The sequence below is a fragment of the Cololabis saira genome, chromosome 8 (assembly GCF_033807715.1).
Source record: "Cololabis saira isolate AMF1-May2022 chromosome 8, fColSai1.1, whole genome shotgun sequence".
Lineage (NCBI taxonomy): Eukaryota > Metazoa > Chordata > Actinopteri > Beloniformes > Belonidae > Cololabis > Cololabis saira.
In genome coordinates this window covers 41,231,957-41,251,954 of record NC_084594.1, presented here as the reverse complement: position 1 = coordinate 41,251,954, position 19,998 = coordinate 41,231,957, and the positions used below count along the sequence as shown (strand labels likewise).

The 19,998-nt window shown below is 42.3% G+C and overlaps 1 protein-coding gene across 2 annotated transcripts in view; it reads right to left on the bottom strand.

The window, feature by feature from the left end:
- LOC133448969 (plexin-B1-like) overlaps positions 1 to 19,998 on the bottom strand; it is a 127,324-nt gene that overhangs the window by 86,705 nt on the left and 20,621 nt on the right. For both annotated transcript variants that reach the window (XM_061728007.1, XM_061728009.1), the window contains exon 2: positions 15,213 to 15,283. The gene's annotated coding sequence lies outside the window, so the exon portion shown is untranslated. The remainder of the gene's footprint in view (positions 1 to 15,212; positions 15,284 to 19,998) is intronic.

The following is a 19,998-nucleotide window of genomic DNA, read 5'->3' as shown; positions in this document are numbered from 1 at the left end:
AGCCGTGAGCAGCATGAGCGCTGCTAACCTGCTCTGCCACAGCCGGACGCCCTGCAGGGGAACCTGTCCTTTTACCCTCGCTGAGTGCACAAACTCGCAACCTCTGCTCAAGCAGAGCATGCTGGTCCGCCAGAACTCACGCACGGAGGGATTTCACGTCAGGAAAATGTAGATTGGGAGAGAAAACGGACGACGGTGCTGAACATCGTTGTCGGGTTTGAGACCACATGAACGCTGTTCTCTTCCCAGCTGACAGAACGATGTGGCAGAAACAGAGAGCGCCAGCATCGCCGACCGTCTTCCACTCTTCTCTGCAGGTTTCTGAGGCAGAGGTCGACAGTTATGGCGCTTTTCCACGAGTACCTTGACTAGTGGTGGAGAAAAAAAAAATCGATATTGCAATATATTGTTGCGCTCTCTGTCATAAAAACAAATTAACTGAAACTGACGGCAAATATCGATATTTTATCAAAACACACATAATGGGTGTACGTGGTTGTCAACGCACTATTGTTCATGCACTTCAATTTGTCCAGCTGTACAGTGTTTACATTTACAAGACTAGGAGGCAGTGAGGTACTATGCAAAATTAAGTTGCTTACTGACTTTTCAGTATTAGAAACAAAGCAGTGCACTGTCCTGGTTTACATAAAACATGTTATTAATGTTCATGCACTTTAATTTGTCCAGCTGTACAGTGTTTACATTTACAAGCCTAGCAGGCAGTGAGGCTAATATACAAATGCACTTTCTTTGTACATTGTATGAAGTTTTGGCATTGAATAAATGCATAACTACAGAGTTTTTCCTTTTTATGGCAATTTTTTCTTTTTCAGTCACATATATTGTGATATATCGTTGATGAAATTTCTTACAATATATCGAATATCGTAGATATCATGTATCGTGATATTATCGTTATCGTGGGCCACATATCGCCACAGTATTGAATCGTGAGTTACCCGTATCGTCCCACCCCTGACCTTGACAGTCCTTGACAATCAAACAAAGTGATCAGGAAAGACCAAGAAGACCCAACAGCCCCAAACAACCCCAGTCACTGCTGCTCCTTCAGGGGGAGGATTTACCTGCAACAGGTAGACACACTGATAATGGACTACATTGTTGGAGATTTACAGTCTGAGTAAAGTTGAAAAGACACTAGGACAAAACATGTTTATACAGTGAACAGTTTTAGGATAGGGGGGCGTTTCATTTGTACTTCTCACCTAAAAATATTGAAATTAACTGAATTTGAACTTGTTCCAAATGAAAATGGTGAACTATGAATGTGAACTGTTCATTTTTAAACTATGTGAACTGAACTTTGAACTAGTTCATGAGAAGTAAGAACTTACACAACACTGCCAGTGAAGGACGTCACCACCGACTGTGGGTTCGGACCACCCCGAGTCAGATTCACTGGTCCTTTGCCTCATTTTAGTGGAATTTTTATACTTGAAGGTCACATGTTTTTATGAATGAACTTAACTGAAAATCCTCAGCATTCAGAAAAAGCAACTGCTGATAATAAACACATGGAGACACCAGCAGGAGCAGCTGTGTTGAGTGTCTGGGAGGTGGGAATCTAAACAGTATCCACATTGTCTCTGAGTTATACCTGGACCGTTAAGGCAATGTTTATTACACACCAAACAGGAAAAAAGAGAAAGCAGCCTTTTAGGCTCCACACACACACACACACACACCTCGTTATCCACGAAGGTGTGCAGCAGCAGCAGCAGCAGCAGCATTAACAGCAGCAGTAGTAGCAGTAGCAGCAGCAGCAGCAGCAGCATTTTTTCTGGAAGGCATGATGTTGGAGGGCTGACGTGGTTTCATCTAAACAGGAGGCTAAAACCTGAGCCACCATTATTTCAGCTCCTTTCATCTGGGCCCTCGGCCCGGTGTGAAACACAAACCACGTTTCAAACGGCTCACTTGTGAGTACGCTCAAACACAGCGTACTACACAAACGTGTACGTACAGCGTACCAAAGACTGCCCGACCAGAGTATCAGAAATAACCCAAATTACCAGCAGCGTTTGACTCTGTAGTTAATCAGACAAACGCTTTATTTATTTCGGCCTCTTCGGATAACAATGAGCGATGCAAGTAAGCCGTCTCTATTATTGTGTTGTAAAATCAACCAATGAAACCTAATAAGATAAACCTGAACTGTGCTTGAATATCAGAGCGTCTAGGACATCATTTCAGACGTCCAGCACACGACGACCTCCCATGACCCGGTTCTCCTTGAATTAGAATACTATCGTGTTCCTACTGGCTGTCGACACTCATGACACCAAAACCTCACAGTCACTTTAAATCAGTGTTTCTCAATCCTGGTCCTCGTGGGCCCCTGTCCTGCATGTTTTAGATGTTTCCCTGCACCAACACACCTGATTCTAATTAAAGGTCCTCATTAGCTTGTCACCAAGGTCTGCACAACTCTGTTGATGACACAGGTACTTGTATCACGGTGTGCTGAAGCAGGGTAGCATCTAAAACATGCAGGACAGGGGCCCACGAGGACCAGGATTGAGAAACACTGCTTTAAATACACTTGTTTTTGTTTTAACGCAAAGACCCAGAAGACACTGCTTCTGATACCAGGACGGCGCCCCGACTCCGGCAAAGCAAGGCAAGTTTATTTGTATAGCACAATTCAACACAAGGTAATTCAAAGTGCTTTACATGAACATTAAAAGCAGCAAGACACAATTAAACAGTAAATAACTAATAAAATGATAAGAAAAGAGGTAAAATAATAAAAAGCACAAGTTGTTAAAAAGTAAGGGCAGTAGAGTACAGCAAGTAAGTAATTTAAGAGTACGCTTCAGTAATCATTAATGTTTTTAGCCCTGATTTAAAGGAGCTGGCAGCCAAGGTGAGCGCTGATCTTTTCCCTTTCATTTTTAGGGCCAAAAATGATCCCCTCTGTCTTTTCTGCATTTAAATGGAGAAAATTCTGGCACATCCACTCATTGATTTGGTGAATACAGTTACTCAATGAGAGTAGGGGACTGTAGTCATGTGGTGACACTGAAATATAGAGTTGTGTGTCATCGGCATAAGTATGGTAGGAAATGTTGTGATGTTCCATAATCTGAGCTAGGGGTAGAATATAGATATTGAATAGAAGCGGTCCAAGAATGGCAAGAAAGACATTTATAATTGACTTCCTACTTTGAAAATGTGTCCGCAGCGTGAAAATCGCTTGTGAAATGATCGGGTGTTGTGGGGAGCATGACGCGACCGGGATCGCTCGCGTTTTAGTAGCCGCTGACTAAACTTTAATGTTACCATTAAAGCTCATGTACAACATATGTTCAAGTGCAGGTCAAAGCCTTCCATAGTAAGACCAAATTGATGCTAAATTATGGGATTTAATTCCAACAGTGTCACTGTGTTGACAACCGGTGTGTAGTTGTGCAGCATCGTCTGGCTCAGCTCCGTCTCAGCGGACCGTGTGATGGACGGAGCAGTTCAGGGTCACGACCTCTCAGCTGGCGACAGCTGACACGAGACCCCCCCCCCCCCCCGACTCCAAACAGGATTATAGAAAATGGACAGGATGAGTGTTTAAGTATCTGGGATACACAGCTCTTTTTGGACCAAAACATAAAAAGCTTTATTTTTACCACTTGCTAAGATGTTCTTTAAAATCGACATCCAAGAAGGTATAAAAGAGGTGCGGTACTTTTACACCACTTCTATACATCTGGACGCCTTGTTGAGACCATTCCTGGACCCTTTTTTTATTAGTTTAGTTATTTATTAACTGCGTTGACCTTTTCACACTCAGTCTCAGTGAATTTGACAAAATACGGTACAATACAAAAATAATCTCCTCGGCAGGATTCTGGTAGGATTATAATTCGCTGCATGACAGACATTGTTTGAATTATAATCTCACAGTCTGACCTCAATCTCAGACAAAGCACTCGAGGAAACAACCAATGGTTTAAGGACGATTTGTTTTCAAATTCATAGATCTGATTTGGTTTTTTTAACAAGAATGATTGATAAAGTAAGCTGCTGAAATACAATACAAATGCTCTCTAGAGCTTTTCAGAGACAAATACATGCAATCTGTCAGTTTTAAATGTTTGCAAAGACCCTTTGACAACGAACTGGCTCTGAAGCCACACCCTTTGGTTCAGTTTCATTGGTGATTGGATCAATAAATAATCTGGAATGTGGGTGAGAGTTGGCGTGGTCTCTTGCGGTGATCAAATCCCCGGTCTCCTGACGGGGGGCCACCCCGTGCTGGAGGGGCCTCTGCCGTCGCCGTGGCCACAGAACCCGGGCGAGGTCCGGGGTGACCCATCTAAATCCACCCAGACGGAAACAAGCGGACACATTTTCTTGTACGATTGTGGGAATTTATTATGAGCTCACACAGGTCGGGGTCCTCAGTCAGAACCGTTGTGGAGCAATCAAAACGCATCAGTGGTCCCATTTTGCAATCGCCCCCCCCCTCTCCCCCGACGGCAGGAAAAGGGAGGCTGGGAAAATAAAGAATAGAGGTGAGGGCTGGTTAATACTGTGTGAACATTTCTCCCCTCTCTATTCAAACACGGGGGGGGGGGGGGGGGCGGCCACATAAAGAAACAATAGGCAACCTACCAGCCCCCATCAGTCTCCAGCATTTGGCAATGACTAATCAGAAGACCCCCCCCTTTGAAAAAAAGAAAGGTGCCTGCTAACAGTTCAGCAGTAATTATGGACAAAACCTGGAGATGAAGGGATCAAACGTGGCGGCTTTGGAAACAGCTGATCCTCTGGATCACGCTTGATCTCACACAGGCTGGATTTAGAGGTGGCTGGATCTGACCTGGACCACAACCACCGTCTTACCAGTTTTACATGAAAACAGGGATGTGGGGGCAGGATTTTTTGCAAGTGTATTTGGTTAAGCGGGTGGAAGCAAACAGGACACATGGGGAAGTGGACGAACTGACAGTTCTGAACATGTTATACCACCTGGTTGCACCAGTTTCTTCCAGGTTAAAGCCCAGAGCCAGAACTTTGGTGCACCCACAGTACATGTAGGCCAGCTCCAGGGAACGTTCATGCTGGGATGAATTTGACTTCAACCACATTATGCGTTTGTCCGACTACGAAAAGTCCAGTCTAGTTTGGTTTCAGTTGGATGAGGAGGAGGAGAGGCCGTGAGGTGGCAGCGCGGCACCAGGTGCTGTGGATCGTGTCCTTTTCACTCAATGAAACTGTATAAAAAGGACTTTTTATGGCACTTTTCCACCAGTACCTACTCGGCTCTGCTCGGCCTGGTTTCTTTTCCATAACAATTCAGCACCTGGAGCAGAAGTAGGAGGTTGGTGAAGCTGTTGTGACATATTTGATTGTGTATCTAAATGAAGAAGACAACAACACTAAAGATTTAGAACCTGGAGGAGATGATAGATGTGCTGCTGGGTTTGTGGCTTGTGTTTGATATCAAGTTAAAAAATGAGAGAAGCTTCAAGCGGCAACGCTTTTCAATTTTTGTTTGTTTGTCTCGGCGCTGCTGAAAAGTCAGCTGGAGCCGTGAGCAGCTATGAAGAGACAGAGCTCCTGGTAGATCTGGTCGTTCCTTATCGCCCGTCTAGATCCCTTTTTAATTCTCTCCTTATTTTATGAACATCTGCACCTCAGAGTTGGATCACCAAACAGACTTTTGCTGCCGTTGCTGGTGAAATAAAATGAACAAGAATCCGTCAGAGTCTCTCTCACTGATCTCCGCCTCCTGACTCAGACGTCTGACTCCAACCCCCCGACCAATCGGTGGCCTGTAGTGTGATGATGTCAGATACAGCCGACTCAGCCGCTTAGAATCTCGGCAGAATAGATACAGAAAAGTATCTACTCAGCACGTTAGACCCCTAGTGGGAAAGAACCAAACCGAGGCGAGGCGGGCTGAGTAGGTGCTGGTGGAAAAGCTCCATTACACCGTTTCAGAAGCGTCCAGGAAGCAAATGTCAGCTCTGTTCTGCTTAAAACCTGCATCGAGTCCACTTTGGCTCTGGATCACCAGATTGGACAGCGCAGCAGATGGATTGTTCATCACCTGCACCAAAGAATGCCAAGGAGGGAGTCGTCTGAGGAATCGGGTAGAAAACTAGATAAGCATGTTAAAGGTGAAGGCTAGAAGAACTCTGAGTCCCTGGACACAGAAGGACAACTGAGGACAAACTGAAGAGACGGATAATAGAGAGAGATAATAAAGAGTCCAGAACAACTTCCAAAGAGATTCGACGTGAACCCTAAGGTCAAGGTCCGTCAGCGTCAGATCACACCGTCCATCACTTTTGGGACCAAAGTGACGATAGAGACTCTGCTGTTGCATTCTGGGAGAAAGTCCTTTGGAAATATTTTGGCTTCACAAAAACTCCAAAACTCCAGTTCACTCCGTTCACATATGCACAAGTGATGCATTCAAAGAAAAGAAGACTGAAATTACTGTGAGACACGGAGGAGGTTCGGTTACGTTGTGGAGCTGCTTTGTAGCATCAGGTACCGGGTGTCTTAAATCTGTGCAGGTACAATGAAATGTCAAGACTATCAAGACATTCTGGAGAACGCGTTGCCCAGTGTCAGAAAGCTTGGTCTCAGTTGCAGGTCATGAGTTTTCCAACAGGATAATGACCCAAACCAGCCAAGAATAGTGCAATAAAACTGGACTATTCTAAGGAGTCCCATCAGCTCTGATCAAAATCATCGTGAACATCTGAAAGAGCTGCATGTGGAGAAGAAACCCCTGAACCTGAGCAGATGGAGCAGTTTGTCCATGAAGGGTCAAATACTTGGACTCGTTACTGGATCAAAGCAACTGACTCAAAAGGTTGTGTAACTTGAAATAAATCTGAGGATCCCATCATTTTGATTAAAAAACAAACAAAAAAAAACATTATTTTGTGGCCAAATTCCAAAGCCGGGTCAGATTTTTTTTTTGTTTGTTTTTAAAATGGCACCAAAAAATGTATCTCCACGCATAACATGAACTCAATTTAAATCTTTTAAGACTGAAAAATAATCTTACACAGACATCAGAAATGAAAAAGTGGTATTTTGGTTATTTAAAAAAATTAATAATTAAAAAAAAGTAAAATTATTAGAGCAAATTATCTTTAACAAATCTGATTGAGTAAGTTTTAAAATGCAGTAAACGTAATGGGTTTTTTGCATTAAGGGAGACTTTTTGACGATGTGAACATTTTTATTCTAAAATTCATTTTAGCATCAACATTTTCATCACTCTTAGACTTTTATAACTTCAAATCAGTAAATGTACAGTAGACTGCAAATACATGGGGGTACTGTAGAGATTAAAATGTGGGCCACGCCCCCTGGGTTGAAACGGGCGTATAGGAAATGCACAAACTGGGCTTTTGGGTATGAAGCATCTGCAATGAGGAGATGGGATTAAACTAACAGACGAGGAACGTCTCATTTAAAGCTAGATGACGGACAAAATTAATCCCTGATTGCAGTCGGAGCGTGCAGCAACCGGGTTTGATGGAAACAGAGAGTTAAATAGCAGACAGAGGGGATGTTGTCGTGTTATTCAGGTTCTGCGCTCAGACCGGTCAGGATGAACACAGGCGTCTTTAAAACGTCTCTCAGGACTTTTTTTTTTGTAATTCCTCTTCTGTTATATAGTCACAAAGAGACGAGAACGTAGTGCACATAAAAAACAACAGAGGGTACCTAAATGACACAATTTCCATGATTGAATTAAACTGCGGTTCTGGCCGTGAGCGTCCCGGCTGCCTCGCTCTATGAAAGTCACCTTGTCTCAGCGTGAGCAGAGGAAAACAAGCTGATCTGATTAATGTCCTGATGTAACTGATGTAATGTCAAACAGAACGGATAGAACAAAGCAAACGAATGAAACTACGGTCAGCTTCAACCTAGACCAGCCCAGACCAGTCGGCAACCCAAAATGTTGAAAGAGCCATATTGGACCAAAAACACACAAAAAAACAAATATGTCTGGAGCCGCAAAAAATGAGAAGTCTTGTATAAGCCTTAGAATGAAGACAACACATGCTGCATGTTTCTATATTAGTTATAACTGGGGGAAGATTTTTTTTTCATTATGCATTTCGAGAAAAAAGTCAAAATGTTGAGAAAAAGTCGAAATGTTGAGAAAAAAGTCAAACTGTCGAGGAAAGTCAAAATTTCAAGAAAAAAGTCGAAATGTTGAGAAAAAAGTCGAAATGTTGAGAAAAAAGTCGAAATGTCGAGATTAATGTTGAAGTACAATCTCGAGAAAAAAGTCAAACTTTCGAGAAAAAACTCAAAATGTCGAGATTTAAAAAGGAAAAAAGAAAAAAAGAGAAAAGGAAAAAAGAAAAAAGAAAAAAAGGAAAAGAAAAAAAACAAGAAAAAAAAGAAAGAGAAAAAAAGGGGAAAAAAAGAAAAAGAAAAAAGAAAAAAAGAGAAAAAAAAGGAAAAAGAAGAAAAAGAAAAAAGGAAAAAAAGAAGAAGAAAGAAATAAAGAGAAAAAAAGAAAAAAAGAAAAAAAAAGGAAAAAGCTCCAGGAGCCACTAGGGCGGCGCCTGACCTAGACAAATACATTCAATGATTATGTAGGATTTCATTATGTCATTGAAGATCCTTGTTATTTCCATTGAGAGGTCAGACGTGGAAACACGCTGCAGACGGGGGCCAGATTGGGGGGGGGCAGGTCGCCTCGGCCAGCCCCCCTCGCGTCCACTCTTACAGCTTCAGTCTCAGAGGTCATTTCCGTTCCGCGTGCGAGCAGCTCGGACACGTCGCAGAAAAGCTGCCCCACATTTATGCCCTTCCAGAAAAATGGATTTCCTAAATTGAGCAGAGTGTTTGGACGTCAGAGCGTGTGACTGGCCGGCGACGCGGACACGGCTTCTCTCTCGTAGCAACAGGACAGACCACAGAAGCACAAACCTGCTGGCGATTCCAGCCGCAGTGTGCTGGAGACGGGTTCTTCAGCTCGGGTCAAAACACGCTTTATCGGGTCTGATTTGATAAGTGAATCCTGACTCCCACAGGACTTCTGTCTCTGTTTACACTCAGCTGTGACCCAACAACATTCTGGACCTTTCTGCCAACAGACATTCACCCATGACGTCTCTGTAAGGCAGTGATCATCAACTGGCGGCCTGCGGGCCGAATTCGAGCCCATCCAATCCGGCCCGCGACTGGATTCCATAATTATGAGATCAAAGAGAAAATATCATTGATCTGCACTATTGAAGCAACTGAAAACAGCAACAACTGAGACTCTTAACTATCAGTAATCCTCACCATTTATGACTCTATACATTACAAAATGAGGACAGACTCGCTGCACTGTTTAGCCTAACATTTATTATTTCACAGTTCTTTTTTTTTTTTTTTACATAACTGTACTCTCATGCTCTTACTAACATTTGGTTTTATTTCAAAATCTCAACAACCAGCTTCAAACTAGTAGACTTCTCAGGACAAAAAAAGGAGGAAAAACCAACTGGCATAACTAATAATAATAGCATGGTAAATAACCTGGTACCAGAACAAAACAGGTCACAAATAATGTTCGCTCATCAAATAAAAAGTAAAATCCCAAGGCTGAAATGGGCGACTCACACTGCTTAATGACTGAAGTTACATTTCTCCTCTGACACCAACTTTTTCCACATCAGGCTTGGCCGCTGTCAGACTTATGCACAAACAGTCCTCCAAAGACTGGTTTGACAGTTTGAGTTCATCTTGGAGAACGCAGCCTCGCAGGTGGAGGTTGAACCGAACACGGTGAGCACAGACATGGCAGCGTCTGGTATGTATGTTGGACGAGGCAAACAGGTGACGCATTTGGGAAGGTTGGCATGATAAATGTGTACTTTTCAGTCCAGTCAACGTTAAAGGGTCTGTTTTCCACATCAACTTTTCGTTTCATGGCCTTTGAGGGCTATTTTACCTGTTAAGAGGCCTTTTCCTATCATTTCTGTGGTGTTTGTTTTTCCAAGTGCTCTATAAATAAAGTTGACTTAATTGAGTTGAGGCAAAATATCTCTATCACTCTATACAGGTGACAGGAGACTGACTCATAAAGGCTAAAAATGCCTTCAGTTTTGTAATGAAATGGAAAAAAAAATATAAAATAAACATCAAATAATAATGTTATGCAGAAATAAGATTTTTATTCAATTTTTATTTGAGGGCCCGGCCCCCAAGGTGATTGTCCGGTAAAGTTCTGGCCCTCTGACAAATATAGTTGGTGACCCCTGCTGTAAGCTGTTTTAATTCCAGAAGATGAAGGAATGTGAACAGAAACTGGCCTCTCATCAAGGACAATGCAGGTGTGCACGTGGACGAACACGTCCCAACTGAACAAGATGTGTGTCAAAACCAAACAAATATGAGTGAAGCAGGTTTCGCATGGCTCCCTGTAGTCTGAGAGTCCAGCCGGTACCAACCGCCCCGTGGGAGGTTGTGGTTTTGGGCTGGAAGGATCTCCTGTACCGATCTGACCCAGGACGGCCTTCAGAGGTCTGAAACACTCCTTTTACCTCCCGTACGTCTCACTGCCCCGCCGCTGCTGCTCCAACATGTGACCGCAGCTCAACTTCAACTCTCCACCTCACATTTACATTTAAAAAAAAGGTGCAAACACTCTAGGAGTACAATCAGAGGGCGTTGCTCGGTGCTTCTTAAAGGGGACCTATTATGAAAAACAGGTTTTCTCTTGCTTTAACATATATAAAGTGGTCTCCCCTCAGCCTGCCAACTCAGAGAAGGAGGAAACAACCAAATTCTGCAGTGTCTGTACAGCCGCCCGGATGAGCCATCCAGTGTGATGTGGATCTACGAGCTGTTCAGATTCTGCTCCCGTCGTTACGTAACCAAAATGCGATTTACATCGGTTGGCCTCCGATGCATGAAACCACGCCCACAACTAACTCCACCGGCCGGAGCTTTTTTTCGTAGCGGTGTATGGCGTCATTCAGGCAGCCAATCAGCACAGTCCCTCATTATCATAGCCCCGCCCACTCAGAATCCTGCATAGATAATGAGGTTAGAGAATGGGAAGATAAAGACATGGATCAGAGGCTGAATTTCTAATTTATTTAGCAAAAACAATCAAAAGCTTGTTTTTAAGACATTCAAGGCCTGTTTAAAATAGGTATTAGATGCCATAATAGATCCCCTTTAAACTATTAAGATCAAAGGAGTTTGATCTTCCTCTCCTTTAGACAATACCGTGTGTAAATAACGGCTTCATCTTCCTCCTCCCTCATCATCAGTGTAACCACACAGAGGATGCCGGCCACATACCAGAGTTGGCTTTTAATAGGTCAGACTATCTACTTTATGACACCTTTAATCCTTTCAGAATCAACAAGAGATCAAGGTCAAAGATGTGCACATTTATACGTTTCTTTCAGCCAAAAATCAAACATCATCATAAGTAATTAATCTCAAGACAAATGGAGCAAGAAAAAGAGCAAAAACAAACTTTACAAAGCTCCACATGATCAACCTGACAAGGCGCCAAAGCACATCCCCTGCTGGCTCTGCCGTCATCCTGATTATCATCAGCACTTCCTGCTGGTCAAGTTAATGAACGCCACGCAGATGATCATCGATTTGTCGCCATAATCAAATCGCTGACAGAGCTTTAAGGAAGCTTAAAGCAACAAAGACTGTAATGCGTGCGTCTCTAGTAAGACAGCTGTATAAGCCCCGCCCACACGTAACAGCGTTTTGAGACGTTCATCAAACAAACGTCCTCATGAAGACCCGACTGCACCGTGCTGATCTCCTCAGATCTGATACATTCTCTCCTCAATAAGATGACATTTGAATTAGTAAACTTCATCTTTCATCATTTAGAGCAAGATGACAGATCAGGTCATGTGAGGGGGACAAGTGAACATCAAGTGTTTAATCTGTTTAGACGATGATGGAATGTTAAATTGTGACAAACGGGATTCAAAATCAACAAAAAAAGCCTCTTCCTGCACATTTATACTTTAGAACTTTGTAGAAGGCTGTTTCAAAAATGTAGAAAAGAAAAAATGTAATTTCCTTATTTTTCCCTGAGATTGATTTTCTTCAAATATAAATAACACACTGCTTTATTTTACATCTTTATTCTAAGATGCAGGTTTGTACACGTTTTTTTTTTGTATCTGAGCACTTTTGTATATTGGTAGCTGATCAAGAAAATATATAAAATAAGGATCTGCAGTTCATCTGTCCAATAACAGTGTTTTTTTTTACAAACATATGGAGAAATGTTGATCGATCGATCGATCGATCGATCGATCAATCGATTGATTGAGCCAAGTAGGGTCTAAAAATATGCATTATATTACACCTGAGAGCCAGTTAACGGAGCATCTGCGCTCAGTTCAGGATGTCAGAAAAATTGGAAATCAGAATCAGCTTAAATCTTAAATTAGGACATTTTGTGTGTTTTTTTGCACACACACTGTTACACAGACATACACACCTGCTCACTCACCTACATACTCATTCTGCAGTTTTGGGGGACGGATAATCGCAGTAGCCTAGTCTTGATTTAGTGTTAGAGACCTGGAACGGTTGCTGTTTGTGTCTCTGCCTGTTCTCGTGTTCTCATGCATTTGTTTGTTTGTTTTCTCTCTTGCAAATTTCAAAGGCTTGTGTGCCTGTTCTGTGTTTTCATGTGTTTCATTTCAGATTTGCAGCAGATGCCACCCCTCAACACCCCCCCTGCCCCACCCCCCTATATATATATATATATATATATATACACACATACACATATACATACCGGTATACACATATATACATACACACACACACACACACACACACACACACACACACACACACACACACACACACACACACACACACACACACACACACACACACACACACACACACACACACACACACACACACACACACACACACACACACACACACACACACACACACACTCACTCACACAAGGTTAAAATTAGGACATTTGGTAAAGAAGAATTTGTTTTTAAGGGAGGAGCGAAACAGGAAATACAAAATAAACCAAAGTCTGTGTTTATAAACACTTTCTCGTATGAATTATCCAAAAAAAAACTTTTTTTTTTTTTCCTGAACAAAGTATATGAATGAAACAATCCGATGAGAAGTCCTACATAAGCCGATAAGATACCGTGCTACCGTGGAAAATTAACACGCGTCGCTGTAGAGAAGCAGATCAACCTCCCAAAGAAATACGCCAAAGTCGAATAAAATCTGATCTCGAACTTAAACCTTGAACCTGATCCTAAAACCAGCTAACAAATTTCCACGTCGACATGAAAACAAAGTAAGTTCAAGTCATCCCAATATCTTATGTTTAAAGAACTGCATACAAGAACTCTGTCATGTTAGAGAAATGATACACAATAATACCAACAAGAATAATAACAATAATAATTAAAGCTGCAAGCGGCGATAAACGGAACTTCCCGTGTGCAATTTTAAACAATTATGGTCAAGGGCTCAAATCCAAGTCTGATGACACCACCCACGACTCTCTATGTCAAACCATTCAAAAGTTATAGCAGAAAATAGGGACAACCAATCAGAAGAAGAGGCGGGGCTAATTCAGGCCAATGAAGGTAAATGACTCAATACCGAGTCCGATGACACCACCCATGACTCTTTATGTCAAATCATTCAAAAGTTATGGCAGAATTACATATCAGCCAATCAGCTACTAGTATCACTTCCTGTTTAGCGTTGAAGTTTGACGCGGTGCCACGGCCAGGCCATTTCACGAAAATTCACGATTTTGATAACTTTTCATCGTTAACGTCTTTTGTGTCTCCTGAGCGAGTTTTATGTCAAACGGACGATCCTGCTAGGAGGAGTTCGTTAAAGTACGACACGTGAAAATGGCATAAAATTGCGCCAAAATGACACGATTAATTCAAAATGGCCGACTTCCTGTTCGGTTTCGGCCATGGCGCCAGGAGACTTTTCTTCAAGTTGCGACATGATACAGGTGTGTACCAATTTTCGTGCATGTACGTCAAACCGTATTGTGGGGCTTGAGGCACAAAGTTTTCTAGGGGGCGCTGTTGAGCCATTAGGCCACGCCCCTTTTTGACACTATTAGAATATGTAATTTTTCGCCACATGGGACGTGCGTGCCAAGTTTCACAACTTTTCGAGTAAGTTATGCGCCTCAAAAACGCAATTGTTTTCGGATAAAGAATAATAATAATCGTACCGATTTCAATAGGGCTTCACACAAGCCTTGCTGGTGCTCGGTCCCTAATAATACTACTACATCATAGTAAGAGAAATGACACACAGGCATATGAATGAGTCCAAGGAGAGTGACATGCCCGTAGTTGGAGTTCCCTCTGGGCCAAAGCTCAAGATTTATCCAGTTTATGCAAGAAAAACACTTTGTTCTGACCAACAGGAATCTGCGGACATCCTGTACCCTCAGAGAGTTAGGGTGTTATTTTTACCTGTATGAAGCTCAAAACAGAATAATTATGTGTTTTTCTGCGTGACACTTCAGCGGGGTAACTAGTGACGGCTCCTCCGTCCTGCAGGAGCAGCTGGCTGGGCGCCGGCCCGCCAGCGGAGGTTAGGACCGGACCTGCGCCGGCCGCCCACCCACACCAGCAGCAACAGCTCCCCTGCTATTTTGCGTCCGCCTCATCCTCCGACTAAGTCCCCAGCCTGGGAATATATAGTCCTGACTCCAATTTCACAATGTAATCAAGATTCTGGACTTCTGTGAGAAGCAGCCCGGGCAGAGGAGTGGATTAGGGAGGATCGCTCGGAGAATGGAGGAAGACGGAGATCAGATGGTGGTTTATGTAACCAAGGTCAGCGAAAAGAAAAACATAGCCCTTTTGTGAAGGCAAAAACAGCTGAAGATCACAGTGGGGAGGCCTCCGTTTGCATGGCCAGAGCTTCTGGTTTGGCACAGGAAAGAGTAGCAGGGAGCAGCCACAGTCACTTTAAATAGCTGCTGAGTGTGGCGGGATGTGGCCGGGGGGGAAGTGGACTTGACACTGCAGTAGGAGAAAACTCCGATCCCACGGGCCATTGTGCCATTCAAGTGGAGTGATGAAATTACATAGGTTTTAATGAAAACCAGAGGGAGAAAAAAAGAGCTTAGACTTGGCTAAAATGAGTTTACTTTTTGCTCATGTAACACCGTGACGGAGAGGAGGTGAGTTTCCTACCTTTGAGAGATCACTGCACTTCTCCGTTCATGTCCAACCTGACTCTGGCTCCCATGGGGATTCGTCCCAACCTGGAAGAGGAAATTCACTTAGAAACAGTTCCACTCAGATTAGAGTAGTACAAAAAAAGTCATGTTTTTGCAACAATTACAAATCACGACAACCAAATGTAGGTTATGAAGGTTTAAAAGAAAAAAAAAAGATCTTTTGTCCCACAACTGACTTAAGGATTGAGGTCTGTGTGATAAAACTACAACTGGCTCAGTGCCAGAGCAGACTTTCTGTCTTTTTCCCGATTAATTGTGGTGGTATGTGGCTCTGTTTGGCAGTGGTTCAGGGAACTGTGAAAGCAGAACAACATTTAGTACAGCTGCAGTAGATGTGTAAGTAGTTTCTCTCTCTATTCATGCAGTAACAAATATATTACTGGCACAAAATCTGTAAAATGTACAGTAGTTGACTTATCATTTGAGATTTGCTCAAAGAGATGCAATATCTGTTTACATGTTTTATTTGAGATTTGCACAAATGTTTTGTTATTTGCACAACTGTCAACCTCAGTGGAAAAGTCTGCCTGTTACTGTCTACATTGTATTAATTGCACAGTGTATTTTAATTTAATTGTTATGCAGGAAAGGGATATTTGTTTTATTTTATTCAGGAAGCATTTTTATTCTATATATGCAGGCAGTTTATTTTTATTTCATTTGTTTTATACATTTTGATATTGTGCAGACCTCTGTTAATAAAGGAACCTGTGTGACATTTGGCACGAGGCTTTGTATTAAAACTGACTGTTTTTTTAAGGGTTTGCCTCAGAAAAAAATGAAGCTAACAGAGATGCTATGCTATAATGCTTTGGGGGAAACCCCAATTATGGCACAGAAAAAATATCGAGATATATCGAGTATCGCCATTCAGCTAGAAAATATCGAGATATGACTTTTGGTCCATATCGCCCAGCCCTATTAAGAATATTGTGAATAAAGTCACTGCATGGAGCTCAAGAGTATTATATTTCTGCTGAGACACACAATGCTAAGTTCACTAACCTTGAACAAGAGATAAATAAATAACCAAATAAATCAGGCATAACACAGCTTTGTAGCTGTGTTGGAGGTGGCTTGCGTCTGACATGTCCTATTCAAAAATGCAGGGAACTGTGACATCACAGAACCAGAACAGGGAAGAATCCTACCGTCTGCTCCTATTTATCAACTTCACAAAACTTTCAAAAGAGCCCTTTTCCACAAAAGAGGCAGGTGGAGTAGAGAGAGAGGGGACTCCACCTCCTGAAACCGGTTTCTTTGAGTTTAAAAGACGTGGATGGGAAGTGAGCTCTTTCATCGCACCTGTGAGTTATTACGGAAAAAACAAGTCACGGATCATTTATTAAAACTCAGGAAATTTACTCAACTTTAAAATAAGGGTTATGTGTCGTTGACGAGCCACGCCCCTTCCTGTTTTAAAGAGTCGAGAGTTTCGATTCATCCCAACAAAGCACTTTAATCCACAAAATATTTAAACAACATTGTAAGGTTCATCCTAAAGCAATTTGGTAGTATACAGGACTGTCTCAGAAAATTTGAATATTGTGATAAAGTTCTTTATTTTCTGTAATGCAATAAAAAAAACATGAAATGAACTGAAATATTGCAAGCCTTTTATTATTTTAATATTGCTGATTATGGCTTACAGTTTAAGATTAAGATTCCCAGAATATTCTAATTTTTTGAGATAGGATATTTGAGTTTTCTTAAACTGTAAACCATAATCAGCAATATTAAAATAATAAAAGGCTTGCAATATTTCAGTTGATTTGTAATGAATCCAGAATGTATGACATTTTTGTTTTTGTAATTGCATTACAGAAAATCACAATATTCTAATTTTCTGAGACAGTCCTGTATATATATATATATATATATATATACAGTGTTTCCCCTAGAATTTTTTTCAGGCCCGGTGGTACCACCGAAAAAATCCTAAACAGACGAGGCGCGTGGGACGGCATATTGGACATGTAGCAATATAACAAAGTTTTACATTAAAAATCATTGTAGGCCTATATTGCTGAATGATATCACTTCAATGAAATAATAAGATTTAGTCTAATCTTTAACCAAAGTGTCATGGGCCTGAAAGGTCTGACCCATATGAGCATTGAGCATCTTTTCTAGATATTTCAGAGGGATCTCTATGAAAACCCTCTGGGATGGTCCTCTTTTAACGGGCTGCTTGTGCTGACGGCATATGCCACAAAACATCCCTATTCACAATTGAGATTATATCAGTTATAAATAATTTAAACATTGTAGAAGATTTTTTTTCCCGTTTTGTTATAACAGAGTTACATGCATTTGACTGGGGAAAAAATTTACCTTTAGTGGTTCTAGTGGAAAGACAATCTATTGTCTGTGTTATTTTCGTCATTTAGGCCCTCCAGAAAAACGCGATTACGCGATCGCAGAATTCATTGCATAATCAGCCAAATGGCGCAGATTACGCGGGGATAGATTTATTCCTAAAAGGGCGCATATTTCCCGCGATAATTGCATATGTCCGCGCTAAATATGCGATTATGCGGGGTTTATGCGGGGATTATGCGGGGCTCGCTTGATTTCACAATAGCCGCACATTTTCGCATAAAGTTTGGAAAAGGGTTGTGTGTTGTGAGTGACATCTCGGGACGCGCGGTCGCGACGTGCGGGACCCGCCCGGGGACCTCCGCATCCCTCGCAGAAGCCGCCACCTCCCCAAACAGCAGCTCTCACCCGCGGGGGTGAGAGGAAAAAGAGAGTGCCGTCTCCGCCGAGCCCCCAGCTTGCACGGTGGGCGCGGCTGCCGGTGGACTCAGGATCCGCGCTGACCGCGTACCACTGCGCACGCTGCGCACGTTTCCATCCACTTGGGGACCTTGGCGGCGGACGCGTGGGGTGACGACGCTCTGGGTCGTCCCCTCACCGCGCCGGTGCGCCCGGCAATCACCCGAGCACCGAGCCGCGGGCTGGAGGGGAGAGACCAGGCGGGGACCGGCCTCCGGGCCGCCACCGCCCCTCTCCACCTGCGCTCTCCTTTTTTTTTTCGTCTACGACCTCAGATCAGACGAGACAGCCCGCTGAATTAAGCATATTACTAAACGGAGGACAAGAAACTAACAAGGATTCCCTCAGTACAATCAGCATTCTTTTAATCTGTGTTCTTATGAGTGTTGTATGTTTTTATCATGGACCTCGAGTCTGACTAATAGCCTAAACGATGATGATGATGATGATGAGTAGCGGCGAGCGAAGAGGGAAGAGCTCAGCGCCGAATCCGCAACTTCCTGCATATTTTGCATATTTTGCAACTTTCCGCATATTCCACGACTTCCCGCATATTCCGCAACTTCCAGCATATTCCGCAATTTCACCGCATAAAAGCACATAAAAAACCCGCACATTTAATCGCATAATCAATGCTTTTAGCCCGCATAATCAATGATTTTAGCCCGCAGAATCAAGGATTTTTGCCCGCGTTTTTCTGGAGGGTCTAGTCATTATTGCTTACCAAAAAAAGAAGCTCAATCAGAACAAAAATGTAAGCTAAACAACAAATTGGAAATGTACCATGGGGAGTGTGGTACAACTAAGGGCTGTATTTATAGTTATTAACCAATTTGGGATCCCAGCCAGATGTTTAAATGCGTTGTTTTTTACTGGGTCACCAGTCGGACCGGTTCAGGCTCATACATGGCTGGCGCTAGGACCCCGCGGACGCCTGGTGCGCTGTTTTTTCCTCCATGCTTCCCTGCAGCGTCTCATGCAAACACAAACACACGGACCTGGCAGAAACATTTCTTTATATCATGTTGTCTGTCGCCCGCGATATTTTTTCTTTTTTTTTTTGGCTAGCTACAAACTCTATATATCCCATAATATATAATAATATGCCTGCGCTCTCAGCAGCGTTACTAGGAACGAAGCAGGTTGACTCCCGTTGCAGAACAGCTGCAGAGACTCCTAAACGTAAATGATCATTGATTTTTTTTTTTAGGCCTGGCGGGGGGTCTCGTTGGCCTGGCGGCCCCGCCAGGCCTATATAATGGTAGGGGAAACACTGATATATATATATATATATATATATATATATATATATATATATATATATATATATATATATATATATATATATATATATATATATATATATAAGCATTTAATTCAGGAATCACAACCTAACCCTAACCCTGTGGTAATAAATCCAATGACAAACATGTCAGGCCATTTTTATTCTGGACAGTGAAAAAGTTCAGCAGTGTTAGTTTTAAACATATAATTAAATAAGGTACATAAATACAGACGCATCACTTTAGCTGACTCAACAAAGCCCCTGCAGTGGGACAGGAAATGTTTTGTTTCTGATGCTCCTGATGTCCGAAACAGAAAAAGCCCAAACTACAGAGAAAGAGTGACGCATGTTTTCTAAGTTAAACTTAACATTTTACCTAATGACTTTAAAACATTTTGCAGTTTGAATTTCACAGCTCCAACAACTTTCTAAAGAACAGGGATGTAAATGAAACCCGTATCTTTCTCTGTCTTTGCAATGTTTCCAAGTTTAGGTTGCAGGTGTTTGGAGCTACACAGCCCACCACTTCCTTCTTGTATCACTTTGCTTCTAAATATAAGTCACTGTCGAGGAATGATGCCTTAACAAAGACAAAATCTTGTTAAAACCGGATTTTATCTTATGCAACCTGCCGGTTGTGAAGGCTGTAAAATATGTAAGCTCCCACCAGTTCATC